Genomic DNA, 22083 nt, shown 5'->3' on the forward strand with positions numbered 1-22083 from the left:
TTCTGCACCACTTTTTGTTTCCCATAAAGATCATTTAAAAACAATCATAACTTTTTCTTTAGGTAACCTGTGGTGTGCTTGAAATCAGATCAATCATGTTGGCTTTCATTGAACATCTGTAAGACTCCAGTTCTTCTAGCCCTGTATTAGGCCTCCGCTCTCTTCTTGCCTGCTGAACATCAAGGTTTCCACCGAGTTCCCTGAGACAAATTTCTAACAGAGGAAAGATGAAGGACAACCCCCCCAGGAGAGTTTAAGATTTGTCCTCAAATCATAGAAACCATCTGTGGGGAAAGAGAGACTGCACACTGGGGTTGTGTCGCCTATGAGTTTGACTGTGTAAAAAGAATGCACAGTGGAGCCTGGACATATATTCTCATAGTCCATCTCCTGGCCCATATTGAAGGATCTCATAGTAATTTCCATTTTTCCAGATGGTATTCAGTGGGAGTTTCGTTTATTGGGATCAGCAGCGATACCTCTAGGAAAGGTAATTTCTACAACTAATGAGGTATCTTCAAAATTCCACACATTCCTCTGAGCAGCCCCCTTTTGGGTCTTGTTGCCTTCTTAATACTTCTTTTTTCCTATGGCTGACCAGGGTAGGTCTCGTTTAATCCCGATCTGGTCATGTTCTGTTTTGCCTTGTTTCACAAAACCCCTTCCAATCATTCGACTCTCAGCATGCACCAGAAGCCCCGGGCGGCAGGTGGGAGGAAAGGGTTTAGGTTGATGCCTTTTGTGAGGCATTGCTCTTCTCTGAGAATTAACTGTACCCCAACCCCTCTCTCAAGCACATCTCATTAGAGACAGGATGGAAGTATGCAATGAAACATGGATGCCCAAGAATTATTTAGTCCTGTCATTGTGGGACACGGTAGTGAGCCTTTCCTCAGCTATCTCAGTCAGGCATATGTCCCTAGAGTTTTGTTCACCCATGTTGAACAACCTCAACTAGCCTTTCTCTTCAATGACCAGGCTTTTAGGGAGTAGGAGATCTCACAAAAGAGCTTACAATAACTTCATGAATACGAAATACTGGTTTGTTGTCTCGAGCTTTCATTTCGGGGTTTGTACTCACTAGCACTAGGGACAGTCTCCTTCCTCCCCTACTTGAGGTGATGAACAAGGCAATTGCTCAAGGTACTTTTCCATCAATTTGGAAGAAGGCCATTGTGAAGCCGCTCCTTAAGAAGCCTTCACTCGATCCCGGCCTCCTGAAAAATTTTAGACCTATCTCTCTGCTCCCTGCACCTGCTAAAATTTTAGAGGCACACCTGAATCGCCATCTATCCTCTTTCCTTGAAGCCTCGGAGTATCTTGACATTACCCAGCATGGATTTCGAAAACAGCATAGTACAGAATCTGCCCTCACCTCTGTAGTCGACAACATCCGACGCAAGGTTGATGCTGGACAAACTACTGTTCTTGTGCTATTGGACCTCACGGCCGCATTTGACACTCTGTCCCCTGCCATTTTAACATCTCGGCTTAGGGAGGCAGGTGTCACTGGCCCGGCCCTGAATCTCCTCAACTCCTTTCTCCTTGATAGGGAACAGAGAGTGATGCTCGGCAACCACCTCTCCCCAGCAAAGTCTTTGCAATGTGGGGTGCCACAGGGGTCGGCATTAAGTCCGACCCTGTTCAACATCTACGTGGCCCCCCTTGATAGGCTAGTAAGATCGCAGGGGATGGAGGTGGTATCATACGCCGATGACACCCAGATCATGGTCTCACTCACTCAGTCCTCTGTCATAACATCTGCCTTTAGCTTCAGGTCCTGTATGCAACACGTTGCAGATTGGATGGTTACCAACTCCCTGAAGCTAAATGGCGACAAGACTGAGGTCTTGATCTTTGGGAAGGACCAAGATATCTGGTCGAGTGAGTGGTGGCCCACCTCTCTTGGCACTTGCCCCACTCCCTCTCAATCTGCCAGAAACCTGGGTGTAATGTTCGATACTTCACTCTCGATGTCCTTACAGGTGAATCGGACTGTCTCGACCTGCTGGGGCGTGATCAGGACGCTCAATAGAATTCGCAGCTATCTGTCTCTTCAAGCACGCAAGCAGATTGCAGTCGCCCTTGTTGGTTCCAGGTTGGACTATTGCAACTCTCTCTACATGGAATCCAACAAGGGCCTCATACATCGACTGCAAATTGTGCAGAACGCTGCTGCACGCTTTGTCCTGGATCTTCCCAGGTCCTCTTCTGCTACTGCTGCGAGGAGAGACCTCCATTGGCTGCCTATTCAGCACAGAATTTATTTCAAAATTCTGTGTCTGACCTATAGAGCACTCGAGGATGGATCTAAAGGCGCTATCAGCTCCCTGCTTACCCGCTACCACCCCACAAGGTGTTTGCGCTCTTCGGGACTATTCCAACTTGTTGTCCCTCGTTTTAAGCTCACCAGATGGGGAGCCAGGGCTTTTTCAGTCATTGCTCCACAACTCTGGAACACCCTGCCGATGGAGATGAAGACCTTACCCTCTCTAGCGCTGTTTAAAAAGGCCCTAAAAACGTGGTGCTTTTCTAGAGCCTACACAGATTGAGCTGCAGGGGCTTTGTTATGAGCTGGATTTGGATTTGAATTAGGCGCCTTGACGCCCATTGGGCTATGTTTGCGCATGATAAGACCCCTTTTATTATTAGCTTTAGTTTGTCAGAGAAGTTACACGATTGAGATGGAATCCACTTCATCACGATTTCCAGGTTCTGGCCTTATGTTGCCACACCCTGAATCTTCATAACTCAGACCTATGTGTTATGCCATTTGTTATTAGAGCTTTTACAACTTCTTATATCGTAGGTGCCAGTTTCCAGCCCTCTCCCCGTACCTGAATTGTGTCACCTGTTTAGTAGAGGACTCAGTTTCTCTTGCCTCTGCGTTCAAGTGTAGTCTGAAATTTTTTTTCAATATTTGGGCTTAATTCTTTAGATACTTGACCAAGGGAAATTGTTTAACTCTACTCTTCAAGTGTAGTCTGCCATTTTTTAGGCAATTATTAGTTACTCCAGAACTTCATAGACCCAAAGGCATACATTCTTCCCTTTGGATGTAACTGCCGTCTCCTTCTCTAAAAGTAGTAACCCTCACAGGTTTTGCCATAAAGGGAGCAGACGCTTCCTGTCCCTAGATACATTTGCACATACCATTGGACTTCTTAATGTAGCCTTTATCAGTCACTCGTATGGTGAACTGCTTGAAGTCTCTGAAAGGCCGATTATATACCCATTAGCTCACGAGTTAAAGTAAAGATTTCAGACAAACATAGTGAGCTATTATTGGCAACACGCTTGTCATGGAATCACAAGCCATTCCAGTTAGCAGAAGCATCTGGTACCTTGTTTTGCAGCTTATAACAATAGGGGGATGTAGTTAATCTTTCTATCATTCTAGGTTGTGGGGCGAGGGTGCATGATGAACGCCCAGGTTAACTACATCAGTGCCTACTTTAGGAGCTCACCCAACATGAGATTTACCAGCGTCATGATACACAGAAGGATTTAATTGGATGCCATGGCTTTCCAGATCTTACTATTTATGCCTCAGGGCATGGAGAGCCTTCATTGGTTGTCAGTAATAGGCAGGATTAGATTTAAGGTTCTTTGCACTATTTTGAAATGCAGACTTGGGCTGGCCTCTCAAACATTCATGGTAAATATCGACCTGTCTAACAGGAATGGCTTTAGGGTCCTTGCACAACTTTCTAATCCTTCAGATGCGTTCAGATGTTCCTCTTTAGGGTGTCCAAGAGCTGCGCTATGGGCATTCATTCCTCCTTTACATTACGAAGATAACTTAAGAGGTAGCTAAAAACCCATCTCGTCTTTTTCTTTCTGTAGGGCCACTCCTGGCAAACTCTGTAGACTGCACAATATTAATGGGCGCTACAAGCGAACTTATCTTTGAGCTGCATGCAGCTGCATGTTCTTTTCTATTAAATTACCTCACGATGCACAATACACAAATCTTGTGGCAATAAAGTATAAATACACATTTGTGGAGTGAAAACAGTCGAGATAGTAAATACATAGGGCAAGAGGGAAAATAAAATAAAATAGTTGAAGGGAAAGGAAAGCAGAATAGAAATTAGTTTTTTTTTTAAGTGTGTTCTGTGGGTCTCCCTAGTAAAATAAAAAACATTACAACATTAAAAAAAATCTATAACCTCATCAGAGCTTCGAACGTTCAGCGCCCAGTGCTGAACGTTCGGAGAACGAATGCTGGCCCGTCGGCCAACGGTCGTGCGCAGCACTGGGGAGGTAGTGCACGTGACGACCGTTGGCCGACGGCAGCAGTTAAGGGGTTAAATAAGCACACACATATATACATTTATATCGAGATGCGCATACGCACACATACACATTTAAAGAAGACAAAATGCTTCTAGACGGCATAACACTGCCATCTTCTGGCAAATTGGTTAAATACAAGCTAACCAATATTATTTTTAACAAGCATTGGTGAAACCAATAGGTCGCTGCAGTGCCCAAGCTATTGACCTTGTCAATGTGAATGCCTTTTAGCCATGTTGTCTAGCAGCATATCTGGTGTTCAGCATGGCTGAAAGTCGCTGAAAGGCCAGAATCACATTATGTGAGCCAACGTCGAGTCACTTCACCCCACATGTTGTGTTTATTGTCCTGCCCCTCCTAACACAACGAGCATTGGCATAGCCAATAGGTCTCACATTTGGGACCTTATAAGTGTTTAACCATGCAACAGTTGATGTTGTTGCACCAAGGATATTGTGCTGGATAACTAAACACTTATAAAATCCCAAAGGCGAGACCTATTGGCTATGCCAATACTTGTTATATTGAGTCAGTGGCTCTCGAGGCGGGGCGGGCGGGGCTGGCCAGCTCAGGGAGAGGAGTGGTTTACACTGCTTAACTGGGCATGACTACTTCGCTAGCCCGAGTGGCTTACAAAGCAGTCATGCCCAGTTAAGCAGTGTAAACCACTCCTCTTCCTGATCTGGCCAGCCCCGCCCCTGCCCCGAGAGTCACTCGGGCAGGCAAAACAGTCCTGTGTGCTTTTCATCTTCCCTACCAGGCTTGCTTTACACAACCTGGTGAGAAACATGCAACGCCTCCCATTACCCGTCTGAGTGCCGATCCACAGCGCTTAGACCAATCACAACGCTGCATTGCAGCATTGTAATTGGCTCTGGGGAGCCTGGGAGTCCAGGTGCTTTCTGTTGCCGGCTGAGACAAGAAGAAGAGGATGGAGGAAGGAGACGGCAGCTAGCCGGCCCAAGTAAATGTTTTTTTCTGCTCCCCCACCCCTGCAATTCCCCCCACTCCCATCCAGTAGCAGCTGCTATGCCTTTAAACCCAGCTTTCCTCTGGTTTCCGTCTGCCAGCCACACTTGTGTGCGAAGAACTAAAGATAAAGCATTGACCTTAGAGTCAACTAGTGCCTGAAGTGCACAGTCTGAAATAGAAAACCTGGGATCCATCCCGACTTCCCCGCTCTACCAAACTGTGTGAACCTAGGAAAATAATTAATTTCATCGAGCATCCTTTTTTAGGTCTCGCCTGAGCCAGCGCATGCGCTTATCTTGCGAGACATTTAGTAAGTGAGGTTTTGAAAGTGCTACCCCATGCTTTTGATGGCCTAGCGCTTGCGTTCACCTGAAATAAGAATCTAGGCCTCAGAAGAACATCATGAACCCCCCTCCACTTTAGTAGCATTATCGGGGCCGGTGCCACTTATAATTTCTGACTAACATAAAACATTAAACTTCTGTTTATAGCTCCTTTTTCTTTGATCAGATCATTGGTCTCCAAACAAGCTCATAAATACACGAGTAAGAGCATAGAATGTTCTGAGGTATGGAATCAAAAGAAACAAAAAAGTTTGGAAAGGAGATCTAAGATGCATTTACCAAACACCAGCAGGGTAACATACGTTCCCTACCCTAAGCTGAGATATAATACTGTGTGAGTGTATGGTTGCCAAAATGTATTTGTTTCTGTCTTGCAATAACGTTGCTTATTACCGCAACTATTTCACTTGCCTTATTTGCAGTGTATTTTATTCACTCTTCACAAAGCAGCTACATTGCGATCCAAGCGTGTTTTTAGTACATTTGATAACATAATAATAACTATGGGGACTTTCTATATTTCTTAAGGAGTACTCAGAAGCTATTTACGACGTATCACCAAGATGTGAACTCTTTTCTTGTACTATTTCTTTATTCTTTTCGATTTGAAAACGAAATCTAGTTAGGGATCCTACATGTAGGTAAAGCGAACCTCAGCTACCGCTAAACCCAGCCACATATCCCTCTTAAGTGTAAAGTTGGGCTATTCCATTTTTCGGTCCTGCATAAACGGATCCCTTCTCGACCACTCGGGCGTGAAACATGTTGACCTTAATAGACACAAAGTGATTTTGTCACAGTTCATAATATCTCACTGACAACACTCTACTCTTGCTTTTAGCCCTGTTAAGGGGACCACTAAGTAAAACCTGACAGTACCCCTTAGGCAATTTTAAAACACATCTCGGTATACATACTACTCTACCTCTACATTCCCTCGCTCATCATAATTGCAAAAAAGTGAAGATCCCCGCCAAAGAGTCACATTTTAACTGCACTTTTTTCTTACCTCTATATTAACAGCCACCCTCCTTTTGCATGTATACTTCTGGATGGAGCATGTACATGGACCTTAAATTACTCCTAGTCCCATCCCCCCTTTCGAATGAAAGTCTTAATCTGACTTCAGAGACAGCATTGTTAGTTCTTACATGAGATATGACGATTATAAATCACAACATATTTCAGTTATTGTCTATCTTTTATTCTGACCAATCTGGTCAAAGTCTAGAAAAGGTTCAAATATCATCATATCAGAAAATTCTTTGTTGAGAGTTCACGCTGAGTGTCTAACAAAAATGATGGCTGATGTCATTCTAAATCGACCAATGTTTTATTCCTGATATTCCTGGTTAGATTTCTGGATGTTTGTTCGTGAGCCAGTTGTAAATGTTCATTGTTGAGACCTTTTGTTAAATGTATTACATCTTAGAATGATGTTGCTTTCTGTTTCCATAGTCAATTTTCCAAATCTCCACCCTTCAGGTTTCTGTTCAATTTTTCAATCCCATGGAAGGAAAAGTTCTCTGATGTGGTTGAATTTTATAAAGTGATCAACCAGTGGTAATTTCTAGTCTATTTTTTTACTTTTACAGAAGTGCTATTGTATCCTGTGTTTGAGGGGTCTTATTGTGCTGCCAATATAGTTTTTTTCCACATGGTCAGATTATATTGTATTCCACGTGTGTACTCTCACAGTTGATCAAGTCCCAGGTTTGGAATTTGTGATTATTTATTGAACCTTCTTTGGTTCTTACTCGGTGTTGATGGGGTCTTGCTGAACAAATGTGGAAGTGATAGTGAGAAACAGTGGAGGAGCTTTGAAGGGAAGCAAAATTGTGGTGTAATGGCCAGAGATGGGCAACCACGTTCAAATCACTGGGTTGGCTGAACAGTTTGAGATTCTAGGTAAATCACTTCTGCTTCCTCCTGTGTATGACAGTGAATGTGTCAGTTTGTAATGTAACTGGTGAGTACTTAAAGCGCTCTAATACCATTAGCTCATGTTTGCTCTATCGCAAGACGAAGAACGGAGCACGTGCTCCAATGCCACCCGATCGTTCAAAAAATAAATAAGTGCTGTTAATGTTTTAACAACTTTTTGAGAAATGCATTTGTTCATGTACACCTGCATGCGTTTTAGTGGTGTGTGCATAGATGTATAAAGGAGACTAAGGCAAGACAGAGGACGGAACAATCGCTCCAATACCATTGGATTGTAAAATAAAAAATAAAAGCAACAGCGACAATGAAGGTAGAGGGGGTATGGGTTAAGCAGAGAATCAGGAGGGGATGGGGAGATGGGCAAGCAACGAAAGGAACGGGGCGGTAGGAAGCAACAATGAAGGCGTAAAAATAATACCTTAATTGAAGCAGGATCAGCGACAGAAAGGAGTATGCCATTTTGGAATGTAACTGGTGAGCACTTAAAGCACTCCAATACCATTGGCTCGTGTTTGCGCTATGGCAAGACGGGCAGAGCAAGGGCTACAGTACCATCGCAAAAAAAAAAAAAATGCTGTTTGTGTTTTAACAACTTTAAAAAAAATGCATTTGTTTATGTACTTGCGCATGCATTTTAGTGGTGTGTGTACAAGGTAGATGGCCTGAAAACACAAGTACTCTTATGGAGTGCTTGAAAACAAAGAAAAAATAGCTGCGCAAACTGGTAGCAGTGTAAAGAGACATGTACTTGATCCATGCTCTATGGGAGGGCCGAACACAAGATGAGGGCATGCTGCCTGCATGCCATGACATCAGAGAAAATTAGAGCGATGCCGAAGTTTACAAATGGTAGGAAATGGGCAGCTTGTAAGCCCAGAGATAGAACACAGCACGTGTCGTTAAGACATCGCATGCGCTGTCTAGCAGAGCAGTGCATGCGCTGTCTAACTGAGACCTAAAAACAATCGATTTCGCTCAGGCGAAACCTACTGGCTTTGCCAATGCTTGTTGTGTTTAGAACCAGGGAGATTAATTGAGTCATTCTTAATCACAAAATGTGGTACTGAGGATGAGACTAGGGATATTATATATTGTCCTTTTGGGAGAGGATGTGGCGTAAGGGACAGAGCTTTCGACTATGGAGCTGGCAAATGAGTTTCACGTCTGTTTATCATTCTTGATTTTGGGCAAATCACGTAATCTCGCCGTGCCTACAAAAATTCATACATCCTTGTAATCAGTACGGCAGCGTCAACAACAAGAAGAGGTAACTAGAAGATATGTTGGGGGCGTGCCTTGGCACGCGGCAAGATGGCTGCCTGCCGTCACTATCATCCTGCTTCATAGCCTACTTTCAAGTGGCCATCTGCGCAATCCTGACCCTCGAGGTGGCAGGCGACAGCAAGCGCTGCCTTTTGATGCAATTTTAGACTCTGATGAGGGCTGAACTGCTTGGGGATGGCGCCGTGAGGAAACGCGGAGCCCTAAGATGGCGGCCGCGAGGTTCTAGCGCGGCCGCATCCGGGCTGCGGATCGTTGCAGACTAACAGGTGATTGTGATCTAGCCGCTGTGCACACCATTTGTGGAGTCGGCTCTCAAGTTGTGCAGGTGAGACCTCGTGTGCGCCACTTGCCGAAGCTGGTGACAGCTGGACAGCCGCCCCCCAAGCGCTAGTAAAGGCCGATGCCGCTCCGGGGCCAGCGTGAGTAGCCGGCTGGGCCTTGCAGCCATTATTAGCAGCTTATTTTCCCGGGTCTTGTGCGCTGTGCACTAAACTCCATCCTGCAGATACATGCTCACTACAGGGGCGGTGTGCCAGGGCGAGAAGATTAAGACGAATCACTGTAGCCTGGAAGAGGTACAGCGTTCGCCCGCCGCATTTGACGTTCGCGGCCTTGTGACTGTGGATTTTGTCCATTATAGAGCACATTTCCGGTATTATTGGCTTGGTTGACTCTGGTTTTTACAGGCTTGCAACAGATCAGAAGATCCTGCACGCCACTTGCACGGCACTGGCGGAGCGCGAAGCACATTGCACCCTACATCCGCGCTTTGAACTTTGACATAATTGAACTTTTCGAAGAAGGGCGAGCTGCCACTGATTAGCTGGAGACGTTACTCATGGCCCCCCTCTCACATAATCACAGGACCCCTTCAGGCACACATTGGGCACAATGGGCAAACCTGAGAAAAACCAACCCAGGCTAACGTTTGAGCTTCGCAAAGGTGGAAAATCGATGCAAAATGCTGCGTCCGATTCGGAACTTGACTCCGCGGCTCAACCACCAATGGCGCTGGAAACATCATTGGCATCGATTCAGGCCAGGCTACAATCTATCAATGAAAGGGGCTAGATCGCAAAATTACCTGCTAGACTCAGGTGCGCAATACCTTGAAAGAGGTTTGTAAATCTCCACAAATTAAACTGAATTTTAAGCACCTTAATCGTGCAATTTATTATTGACATATATTTACAATAAAATTTCCAACTTCAAGAACAACATTTATACATATAATGTAATTAGCATCAAAATAAAATGTACAATGTATGACACTAAATCAAAAGTTCAAAAACATTTTCAAATAAGGATGCTGATGGCCCAATGCATTTCGGGACATAGATGAGGTCCCTTCGTCAGGGGAAAGCACTATAGGAAACAAAAATATCACAAGCACATAAGTGAGGTTTCCACTAGTAACTAATTAGTTAGGTTCATTTTCAAAATGTCTTAATAGTAAGACCAAAACGGAGTTGAGAATAGTGAAGAAAGTGAAAAGATTAGTGAAAGCCATCACCAGAATAACTACCCCACTGTGACTATGAATTGAAAATTCAAAATTCACTCCAATCGCTGAAGAGAAACACCCCGCTGGGTGTATAGAACAAAATATTTAGAAAAACCTGAAATCCAAATGTACCGATTAAGTTAAATAAGGCATGCCTCTGCCGTCACAATACACCTTATGAAGTAGAACAAAGGATTACTTACGTCCTCAACAGAAACACGATCTGAAAATTTTATAAACCATATTGTCAACTAAGAGCGGTGAAAAGATCTAATGTAATACATAACATCACTACACTTTCTTCTTACTTACCGTGAGACTCAGAAAGACGATTCTACAAATTGATGCCCAATACTTAAACACGCGACTGCCAAAAGCTCACAACTGAGAATCAAAAGCAAAATCAACTGTCAGTACTTCACTCAAAGATTACTCTTATAAGCATTCACGCTAGGCAAAACAACCAGGTAACGCTTACCATAACCAAACGTGTTCGTCTCTCCTGTGTACGCGTTGTAGTGGGTCTCATGATCAAAAGCTCGCAGTGGTTATAAGCATCTCAACGTCATCCCGTACTACTTTCCGATAGGTCAAAACACTATAGTGGTCATGGTAACCAGATAAATAAAAACATATGTCTGCAAACGTGCTACCGACATCCCGCGGTATTCCGCTAGTTAGTAAAACAAAACAAGCAGCAATCGTCGTCATAGCAATCTAGTAAACGAAATGGACATGTATTCAACAAAACATTATCCCAACACAAAAGCGAACAGCCTGCCGAGGCATCAGTGTCCCTGGTCTACATGTAGCCTGCAAAACGGAAATTAGAATGCTCAGTTCTTCTCACTAGGCTCCTCAATGCGTCCAAAGTGTGGTAATGTATAATCGGCGCTGCAATACAGCCTCAAATAAAATCTACTCCATACGTATTAGCAACTCACCCAATTTAACACACGTCTAAAATCAACCCAGTTAATCAGAAGAAAGTGATGAACAATGAAAGAAGTATAAATATAATATCGAAAAAAGCATGAAAAGAAAGAAAGAATAACAAAGGGGAATCAACACAACTGTTATGAACCATTATTTCATTTGTATACAAAAATACTCCACATACAATCTATCAATGGCAAAATCGAGGCACTGAACGGCAAAATGGACCATATGTCGTCAAAGTTGGATAAGCAGGAACTCCGTCTGGGCGGAGCAGAGCAGAGAATATCCGACGCAGAGGACGGCATACAACAACTTGCAGCAAAAACCACCGACATTGACAAGATATTGGCAATCATAAGGGAAAAAATTGAGGACATTAAAGCGTGCTCCAGGCGCAACAACGTGCCCATTTTGCCACTGCCGGAGTCGACCAATGTGGGCAGGCTGGAGAACTTTGTTGAAGCACTGCTGCGAGAGGTATGTGGGGCGGACAATCTTTCAAACATGCTGGTGGTAGAGAGAGGCCATAGATCACTAGCCACACCCCCCAAGGCCCATAATTGCCATTTGTTGAACTTTCGTGATCATGACACTATACTCCGCATCGCCCGTCAGAAGGGTACCATCTTGCACCAAGGCAACACGCTATGGTTTTACACAGATTTCACGGCTACGGTGCAGGCAGCAAGAAAAGAATTTCAAGGAGTCAAGAAAATGCTGGTGAAAGAACAGGTGCCGTATGCCATGCTGTATCCCGCCTGCTTGCGGATAGGGGTGGGTGAGAAGGCTAAGATTTTTGCCAACCCGAAGCAGGCCATGGAATATGCTAAGACTCTTAGGCGCCAAAAACAAGCTGCAAGCGCCACCTCAGATGTTGATGAATAATATTACTGATGCTCATGTAGGTTGTTTTATTCTAGTTGGGGTTATGGATGAATCTTGACCACAAGTTGATGATAAATTGCAGGTTGTTTCTTCTTTGCCGCTGGAGGACCAGCATTGACGCAGTCAGTATCTGTTAGTATGTTCAGGGCTCCGAGACACTCCAGCTCTGTCAAGGTTTACGTATATATCACTGCTACATGATATTCATGTTAACTTTCAGTAGTGCTTGTTGACTCAGTGTTGGCACCTCCTCCCCCAGCAGCAGTGCTAGAGATTGTTTATTATTGTACGGGTCGGGTTGCTGCAGGTCACTGTTACATCCCTACTCTTCAAGCAGATGATGCCGTTTTTGAGTGCCTTATATATCTGCAGTGACTGCTCCGTCTCCAATACAGCGGAGAGTGGCAGGTGCCACTTCGCCCCCACCATGGGTATACCCCATCATGACATTGTTGATTTGGGTTTGTTATTGAGGTTGTTGATCAATCGGGGACATGTCTTTGGCGTAGTTGGGCTGCCAAAGTGGGGGGCGGGGGGGGGGGGTTGTTCATGGTATGACACTGTTACATGTGTAGAGATGACTAATAAGGTTGTGATAACAGGTCTTGATGCTGATTTGAAGACAGGCTGCCTTGTGCTCGTAGCTGGTACCCATGGTACTCAAAAATGCAAACAGGTGAAAAATATAATTGTATAACATGGAATGCCTGGGGGCTAAACACGCCCAGAAAAATTCGCCAAGTGCTGGCTTATTTAGAACCCCATAAGGTGCAAATTGCTCTTCTACAAGAATCGCACTTAAGCAAGCAAGCAAAAGGAAGGTAATATTGCCACCAGGTGGGCAAGATATAGGCTGGCGTCTTCTTTTTCTACCTATTCCAGGGGAGTTCTGATTTTGGTTAAGAGAGGCATCCCCTTTCTCCCAATACTATCCCACATGGACACTGAGGGTCGCTGAGCCATGGTGCTGGGCAAGTTGGGGTCACTATGGTAACTATCATTAATGTGTATGGTCCAGTTGTAGATGACCCCACGGCATTTGTTCAACTCCTTGAAATGTTACGCACATGGCCGGAGAGAGCCATAATCTGGAGGAGAGATTTCAACACACATCATGATCCAACCCTTGACAAATCTAGTCCACATGGGGTGCGTACTGTTAAGATTGCTCAGTGTGTTTGAGACGCCATGTTGAAATGGGCGTTGTAGACGTATGGCGGGTCCGTAATGCTGCTGACAAGGCTGGTACACATGTCACACCGGCCTATAATAGTTGGTCCCGCCTGGACTACTGGCTCCCTAATGAAATAGCTAATGGGTGGGTAAAACATGTACATATTCTCCCTTGCACCCTATCAGATCACAACCCGGTGCTGTTGGCAATCCAGATCCCTGCAAATATACATCTCTCTTTCACGTGGCGCTTCCGTCCAGAGGCTCTCATTGACCCGATATTTGAAGACACCCTTAGGCAGGCCATCACACAATACTTTGAAATAAATGCAGGGTCAGTGACCAGCGCAACTGTGCTCTGGGAGACCTTTAAGGTCACAATACGTGGGGTCTGCATTGACAAATCATCGAGCATTTTAAGAGACATAAGAGTTCAGATTGATAGGATTGAGACAAAGCTTAAGGAGTGTGAAAGGCAATATTTGGGAGACCCCACACCAGCATCTTTGGCTGGAATACAGGATTTACTCAAGGAATATGATGTGATGGCGGAATCTGCGGCACGCGACATGTCATGCCGACATGTGGCTAGGGCCTACGGTGAAGCTGGGCGCCCTCGAACAAAACTAGCCACTACACTGCGTTTCAGGTCAGAGCATTACCAAAATAGTAGACGCGCAGGTAGTGGAACACTTTAGGCCACAGGATATAGAGTAACGATTTTGTGCTTTTTATGCTGACTTATATGCAACGCGAGGGGGGGAGACGTCGAGGCCCTGAATGATTATCTTTCAGACATCGCTTGTGTCTGGCTCTCTGAAGGACATAGGGAATACCTGAGCCAACCTCAGAAACCGATGTTAAAGAGGCAATTATGTCCTTACCCAACAACAAGGCTCCAGGTCCAGATGGGCTTGCAGCCAAATTTTATAAACGATATTCATTGCCACTCATCTCCTTGAAATGTATGCTGAGGCTCATGATAAGGGCACTCTTCCGCCCTTACTGCGACAAGCCCTTATCATCACACTACTCAAAAAAGATAAATCTGACCTCTGCCAACTGTACCGCCCCTTATCACAATCTGGCGAAAATCACTGCCATCAAATTACAGCCCCTGCTACCCACTATAGTCCTGTCGGACCAATCCGGCTTTATCCCAGACTGGTCTACTACCAGCAACTTACGCACGATATTCGCCATGTTCCATGTCCTGAATCCTGACCTTCCAGCGGCAGTGGTCATCCTTGACGCTGCCAAGGCATTTCATTCCATTGAATGGAGCTACATATTTTATATTTTGCGCAGAATGAGGTTCCCCGAGGTTATTATGCGGTGGCTGCGGGTGCTTTATAGTGATACGTCAGCTAGGGTGCGGGTGGGTGGACTGACATCTGAACCCCTTTGCATAAGCCGCGGTACCCGTCGGGGGTGCCCTTTGTCTCCTCTGCTGTTCGCCATAATGATGGAGCCGTTCGCCTGTATCATTCGACAGAGGCATAGATATACTGCACTTAATTTTAACCATAGACCCTTTGGCATCTCCATTTATGCAGATGACATGGTTCTTTTTATTCGTGATCCGCAGGTCCACCTCTCTTCAGTGCTATGTGAATATATTCTGTTTGGCCTGTATTCTGCCTTGACCATAAATTGGGACAAATCGGTGATAATTCCACTCACATTGTGCACCTCCACTTCCGCATTGGAATATCCCCTCGTCTGGACCACTGACCCGGTTAAATATTTAGGGATATGGGTGCATCGGGATCCAGCAACGGTTGTAACGGAAAACTACAGTAGCGCATACACTGCCTTAATAAGTCAGGTGGAGAGATGGACTTGATTTCCCCTATCACTCGCAGACCATATCGCAGTGGTAAAAATGGTCATTCTTCTACGTTTTTTGTACCTATTTTGCAACATCCCAATCAAGCTGACTAAGCATTTCTTCTCTATGCTCAGATCACAACTTCTTTCACTAGTTTGGGGTGGCAAGCAGGCAAGGGTCGGTTGGGCCACGCTCACACTTCCATATGCACGGGGGGTTTGGGGCGCCAGATCTATACACTTATTATTTATGCGCACAGGCTCAAAACGCCTATTATTGGTTCAAGCCACACGCTTTCACCCCGCACGTCGCAGTGGAGGATGGTGACGCATATCTGACACCACTGTCAGGAATTATCACACACTCACATAGGGGAACCCACCATCCAGAAATAAACACCATCGACACTACAGTGGCAGCATGGCAGGTGTTCGGCAAATTGGTAGATAAAACCCCTCTATATGCGCCGGCTTTACTGCTGGCAGGACATGCTGTGCTATCGGTCACATGTGAGTCTGGTCCACTGAAGGCATTGTGCGAGGTGGGGATAACACACATGCAGGATCTCTTCCCAGATGGCACATACTTGGATGATAATGACATGGGATATGTTGCTAATCCTACCCCACTTTTCCTGTACACTAGATATCTATTACAGAGGGTCATTAAAAGCCGCTACCCGTCCTTTCCTGCTGAACCTCTGATCCTCAAATCTCTACAGTTACTGATAGTAGCCCCCTCAAAAAAAAAGCTGATTACTAAATTGTTTAGGTCGGTGCAGGAGGAGAAGGTTCGGAGGAAAGATAATAGCCTGGAAAGATGGAATTCCGTATTAGACCCCCACATCACTCCGGATAACTGGGAGCATATATGCATGTTGACGGATAGATTATCGCCGAATGGTAACTTGCGAATTTTGCATTTTAAGTTCCCACCAAACGTATCATACACCGGTCAAACTACACAAAATGGGGTTGAGGGACTCGGCTCAGTGCAGGAGGTGTGGACCTGGAGAGGCTGACTTTCTCCATCTTGTAGATCAGTTTTACAATTCTGGGAGGAGGTGATCAGTAGATTACATACTATGACGGGGACCCTACTCCCGTGCATACCTCTTGTATGTCTATTTCATCATGTGCCCACACTGAGGGGCGTGCAGGCTAGATTTGTGCGGATAGCCTTGTTACTTGCAAAGAGACATATGGGTCAAAGACTTGGTCTACTGTCAGGAAACCTTAGAGCTATATGCTGAAGAACTGCCTGCAACATCTCGCCCTAAGGACACATGAGAGCCTTTGCGACAATACCTGCTACAACATGCACAAAGACTCGACACATCGCCCTAAGTCAGTACTGTATTGCTGTCTGTATGTGTGAAATGAGACCATCTATAGTACGAGCTAGGATACAGCCTGTCTTTCTATACATCATTTCACCTGTAGATCATGTACGATAGATTTCCTGCTGTCAACCTGTGCATGTTGTGTTTTTTCTTTCTTGTATTACTTCACTGTCTGCTTTAAGACATGTATTAGATTGTTCTAGTTTTAGGGCTTTCTGTCTGCACATGCTATAAAATCTTAATAAAGAAAATAAAAAAAATAGAAGATATGTTGTTTCGTAATGTTAAAAGAATCAATCAGGAATCCAGATATTGGACGTCATAGGACTTCTGCTGCTTTTATGAGGAAAGTCATCCTTTATGGAAGAGGAAACTTCTCACACATAATAGTGCCACACTTCATCATCGCAATCTTCTCCACTCCCTGGTAGATCGGTGCCACCAGGGCGACTCAACTTCCTCGAAGACTTTAAAGGAAGGAGGGATTTCTTAAATAAAAACTGCTGGACAAGGCAGAATCCAGACTTTGCTAAACATACCTCGATGTTCCTCCGTATTTTACCTTTAGTGGTTAGACACCGGTATACCTAAAAACAATCACAAGTGGGTATGCTGAGGACTATGTCTCAGACCCGTCTCTCATCTGCCAACATATTTCTGATCAATTGATAATAGCCAGGTCTTGGGCAATCTTTAGGGCTTGTGGATCCCTTCAACTAGCTTCATTGGCTCTAATAGTCACTTAACCAAATGCTACTAAAATGTGTAATCTACCTTTATCCCAGGTGAATCCTCCCCGATTCTGGATCTAGTTTAATACATTAACCTATTAGGAAAATATTAATAAAAAATACAACTTACTAAATAATAGTTTATTAAGGAGAGAGAGACTTTACTACATCAGCAGATTTTTCCATTTGAAACGTGGGCATGCAAGTGCATTGTTACTGCAAACCACTGCAAACTGACACATGTGAAAAGTGGAAGGGCATGGCAATCCTCGAGAGCTCATATGCGACTTTGACATATGTCTTAAACAATCTCAAATACACCAATTATTATAATAGAAACAAGACTATTCCTTTTCCTAAACTTTAGTGACACCGGCTTTATGGTTAAGGGAGGAGTGATGTCCTTTGTAGTCGCACAATTATCACATGGTGACAAGTGTTAGTCGTGGTAAAGTTGGGTGTCCTACCTAATGTTCGTGGTTCACATTGTACATCTACTGGGGCCTAAGGGTGCCTAAAAGTTAGCACTTTGCTTGAGGGACACATCACAAGTAATGAGAGAATATATTTGGTACATAACCATGCTGCACCCTATCATGAGGGGCCGTGCTATCATCAATCAATGTGTACATATTTAGCCAAAATGGGTAATATATGGCGGTCACATCCCATCCGGCCCACAACAGTTTCATGTAATCGATTTGCGCATTATCCTCTGAACATTCACACAGGGCGTTTTTTTTCAGTCATGCTATGATGTTTATCATATTTATCTGTCATGGGTTACAGAAAATAATCACCATCTCATTTAAGGACTCACTCTCATGCTCAACATACTGCAAGCCCAACAATTGTTTGTTAAACACGAACCAGAAAAGCTCATGTACCGCTTTGTGGGAGGATGTACCCCGCATAATGTTGATGCCGCTCACATACACTCATTGCTCACATATAGTCCAGGCTGGGTTAAGCCAATGATTACAGACCCATTTCTGAAGCTGCAAACCCGAATTTGCCGGGATCCTACGGTTTTCAAGTCATCTGGCAGGGCTGACACCATTTCACTGCCCTCAGTCTCTTCCCCAAGTGGTGACAGTGTGGGCTTAACAGAAGTAATGGAACCCGTGTTATCCCACTTTTTCAAAAGGTACACCATACTAGGTTACCTACTTCTAACCACTACGGACCACTGGTGTTGGTGGCTGGAGTGTTGTTAACGCCCTGAGATGCCATTGTTGGGACATGGCAGCCCTGCAAATGCAGGGTATTTTTGGAAGATAGTTTTTGCTCAGACTATGCGACATAGGGCACACATGATGACCAAGCCGAGTCCCTGCTAGTCGGTGGAAGGCTAATTGCCACCTTTGATGTGATTGTTGTGAACTGAATGCCTTATATTGCAAGAAACCATGGTCCACAGAACACATTATTTTGGGTGTCTGTCTACCTCTAAAAAGGTCTATTAAGGATTCACTCATAGCACACTGTTTTTTAGACTTATCGGCTCGATTCTAGTAGTCCAATTAAAACAGTTCTCTCCATCCATATCATCTACTACAAAGTTACCTCTATCACTGCGGAGTTCTCTCATTAGTCATTTGTGGGTCTACCTCTTTCACCCATGTGTATTACAAAACAAATGGGGTTGCTGATTCAACAATTTAGGCTACCCCAGGGTTTCTTGTCATTCAACCCATTTAGGTCCATCTGTTACCTATGCACCTATCTCTTTTCAAAGATGAATAGTGGTCTTGTGACGCCTGTACATGTTTGCATATGTTTCTCTAACGCATACCATTCCATCTAATTTTCTCCATGCCCTTTCTTTATGTAATGCTGGGTTACTTTTGAGGCGTCTCTCTTACGCCGGATAGTGCTCTGGTGTTCTGTTAGTCATACCTACATACAAGAGGTTGCATGGACACGTTACTACATACACTACATTCATGGTGTTACAATTAGTCAGAATCTTCAATTTCTAAGGCGTCCTCATCCCCAAGTCCAGTTCCTTAGCTCTCTTAATCCGAGGGCATTTGCTGCATTTGCCACATGGTGAGTGACCCACATGGGGTGGGAGATTCCAAAGGGTGGTCTGATTGTTCTGTGGTCTTTTTTTTCGGCCAAGTGTGTACCACTAGGTCTTGTATATTGGTCGCTCTCCTAAATTATTACATAGGTTTTTCATTGTTGAGTCCACTTGATTGTATCATGCTCCAGTTTTTGTTGATTACTTTTTGGAAAGCATTTGATATAGTGCTGTAAGTGGAAACAAAAATTAACCTGTCGCTCCCCTGTGCTCTGTATGTCATCAGAAGCTGGCCCCTGTAATTATTTAGTGCTCTTTTGTTGACTATTCCTGAGGTATAGCTTTTTTCAGACTGTTTTTTGGCATACAACCTATAATCTCTCATATCTAAGCAATTGCGTTGCATGTGCAAAAACTGCTCTATTTGTAGATTGACCCACAATCTGTTGGGGTGAAAGCTTTCAGACTGCAAAAGGTCAGGAAGGGGAGTTCACTCCCTCCAGTGCTGATAGTAAACGCAGGAATAAGTTATGTACATTCAACCAGTTGCCAAAGCCAAGAGCCTCCTCTCTGGTTCTAGTCCAGATTAACACCACATCATCTATATGACATTTCAAATGTTTATATTATCCTAGAATGGATTCAGATAATTTAAGACAAATTCTGATTCGAATGAGTGCACATAGAGGCAGGCCAGGCTGGAAGCAAAGGTGCTCCCCATTGATGTTATGTGTACCTGCAGGTAGGTCTCTCCCTCAAACTTGAAAACATTATGTGAGAGTGCTGAATGTGCTAGAACTAAATCCAACTCCTGTGGAGCAATGGAATCTCATTCGATTTCACAGAGATTTTTTTTCTTCTACCTCTAAGGTGGCCTCCTGTGGGATGTGTGTATACAGAGACTCCACATCCTAACTGAGAAGGAGTTCATTAGATTTATCAAAAGGTGGTTACTTGGTCAGGTTCAACACGTCTTGTGTGTTCTGAAAATAAGCTAGTATTTTCTGAACGAGTGGCTGAAGGAATACGTCACTGAACTGTGAATGAGATGGGTTCTAAAATGGACAATTGGTTTCCGGGGTTGGGAGGGGATCTTGTGTATCTATGGTATTGTATAGCAGTAGGGTACTCTGGATTGTTTTTGGATTAGGAAATCAGCTTCGTGTTTTGCTGTCCACCCATTTTCCAAACTCTCATTTACCATATAAGCAATCTCTTCCTGTACCTCTCTTGAAGGATCCTTCGTCATCCGTTTGTAATGGCCTGTCTAATTCAGTAGTTTTTTCACATGTTCCTACACATTTCCCTTGGGAGAACCACTATCGCACCCCCTTTGTCGGCGGGTTTGATTACAGTCGATTCTTCCGCTGCCAATGATTCCATGGCCTTCATTTTATTTTATTCATGTTACAGAATCTTTCTTGGTGATTCTTCTCCAAGTTGTCAACCGCTCCTTGTGGAAAGTAATTTGCGCTAATGTAAAGCGTTCCAATACCTTCAGGTGGTGTTAGCGCTGTATAAAACTGCACAAAAAAAGTAACTGGTGCTTATTTAAAGCGCTCCAGTGCCTTTGGGTGGCAGTTGTGCTACATAAAACTGTACAATTAAAGCGAATGTGAAAAGCAGAGTCGGGGTATGAGGGGATCTGGGGTAAAAAGGGATCTGTGCAATGGGAGTTCAGTGTAGGCAAGCAGCGATGGGCAGAGAGGTTAATGGGAAAACCAACAATACATGGGGGCTACCATGATGTGATTAAGTGATTTGCCTAAGTTTATGGTGTTCTGGTGAAAAGTAACTGGTGTTAATGGAGAGCGCTCCAGCTTTCTGGTGTTGATGCTATATAAAACTGCACAAAAAAGTAACTGGTGCAGATTAACCTTGTCCTATTATAAAGAATATGTCCAAATCCTCACATTGGGGGCAGGGTGCAGAGTCTCACCACTCCCCAATCTTCTGGTAGTATACGAGGATTTCTCCACAGAGAAGATCTATCCTTACCTTAAAGCAGACTATACTGCTACAGGTTACTCTTCTGATGAGAGTTCCAATTCATCACGAAGGGGTTCCTCGTCCAACAGTGACTCCCGCACTGGCAGCTGGAATAACAGGAAAACAAGACCTTTACAACACCCTGTGTACCCTCCTTACAACATACCTTTATTTCAGGGACCGCCAAATTGGCAATACCCAATGTACCAACAAGGACCTCCTCCCTTTTCCAACCTGGGGCTAAGCCACCTTTTTTAGACAGAGGTGGGGCAGAGTAAGAGGGCGCCTAAGAGGTCAAAAAAAGAGTACAATGGTAGAATCCGCCAATACGATCAGTAGAGACCAGGAGCCAGACAAGGGGGAAGAGAAATTGATTATCAACCTTTCCTCGAGAGCCCTTTCACCTACAGAGGAGAGGGTTCCCCAAAAAGGTCTAGGTTATGTTCCCACACTTAGAAATTACAAATTTCGGGACATATGTGAAGTACAGGGTTTCTTCCGCAAAACCCGCCTACAAGCCTTCTTTCAAGACCAACCGCCACCACCTACTGGCGACTCTGGTTTACATAGAACTTCTACTTTGACACCGAATAGTAGCATGATTCCCAACGAGGTGTTGACATTTGAGAAAGCAGTGTTGAAAAGTCTGAATAGAACAACAGCCCTTGCTCCATATTACAACTTGTCCTCTAACGAGACCACTGCCATTAAGGCCTTGGCGAGTGATGTGATTATCACAATCAAGCAGGCAGACAAAGGTGGAGCTACGGTGATTATGTCCACAGTGGACTACGACATTGAATGCCGCAGACAATTGAGT

The 22083-nt window shown here is 44.3% G+C and overlaps 1 protein-coding gene across 6 annotated transcripts in view; it reads left to right on the forward strand.

The window, feature by feature from the left end:
* The window catches only part of C2CD5 (C2 calcium dependent domain containing 5), a 915439-nt gene that overhangs the window by 665601 nt on the left and 227755 nt on the right, over positions 1 to 22083 (forward strand). The window lies entirely within an intron of this gene.

The sequence above is a fragment of the Lissotriton vulgaris genome, chromosome 1_1 (assembly GCF_964263255.1).
Source record: "Lissotriton vulgaris chromosome 1_1, aLisVul1.2, whole genome shotgun sequence".
In the NCBI taxonomy this organism is placed as follows: domain Eukaryota; kingdom Metazoa; phylum Chordata; class Amphibia; order Caudata; family Salamandridae; genus Lissotriton; species Lissotriton vulgaris.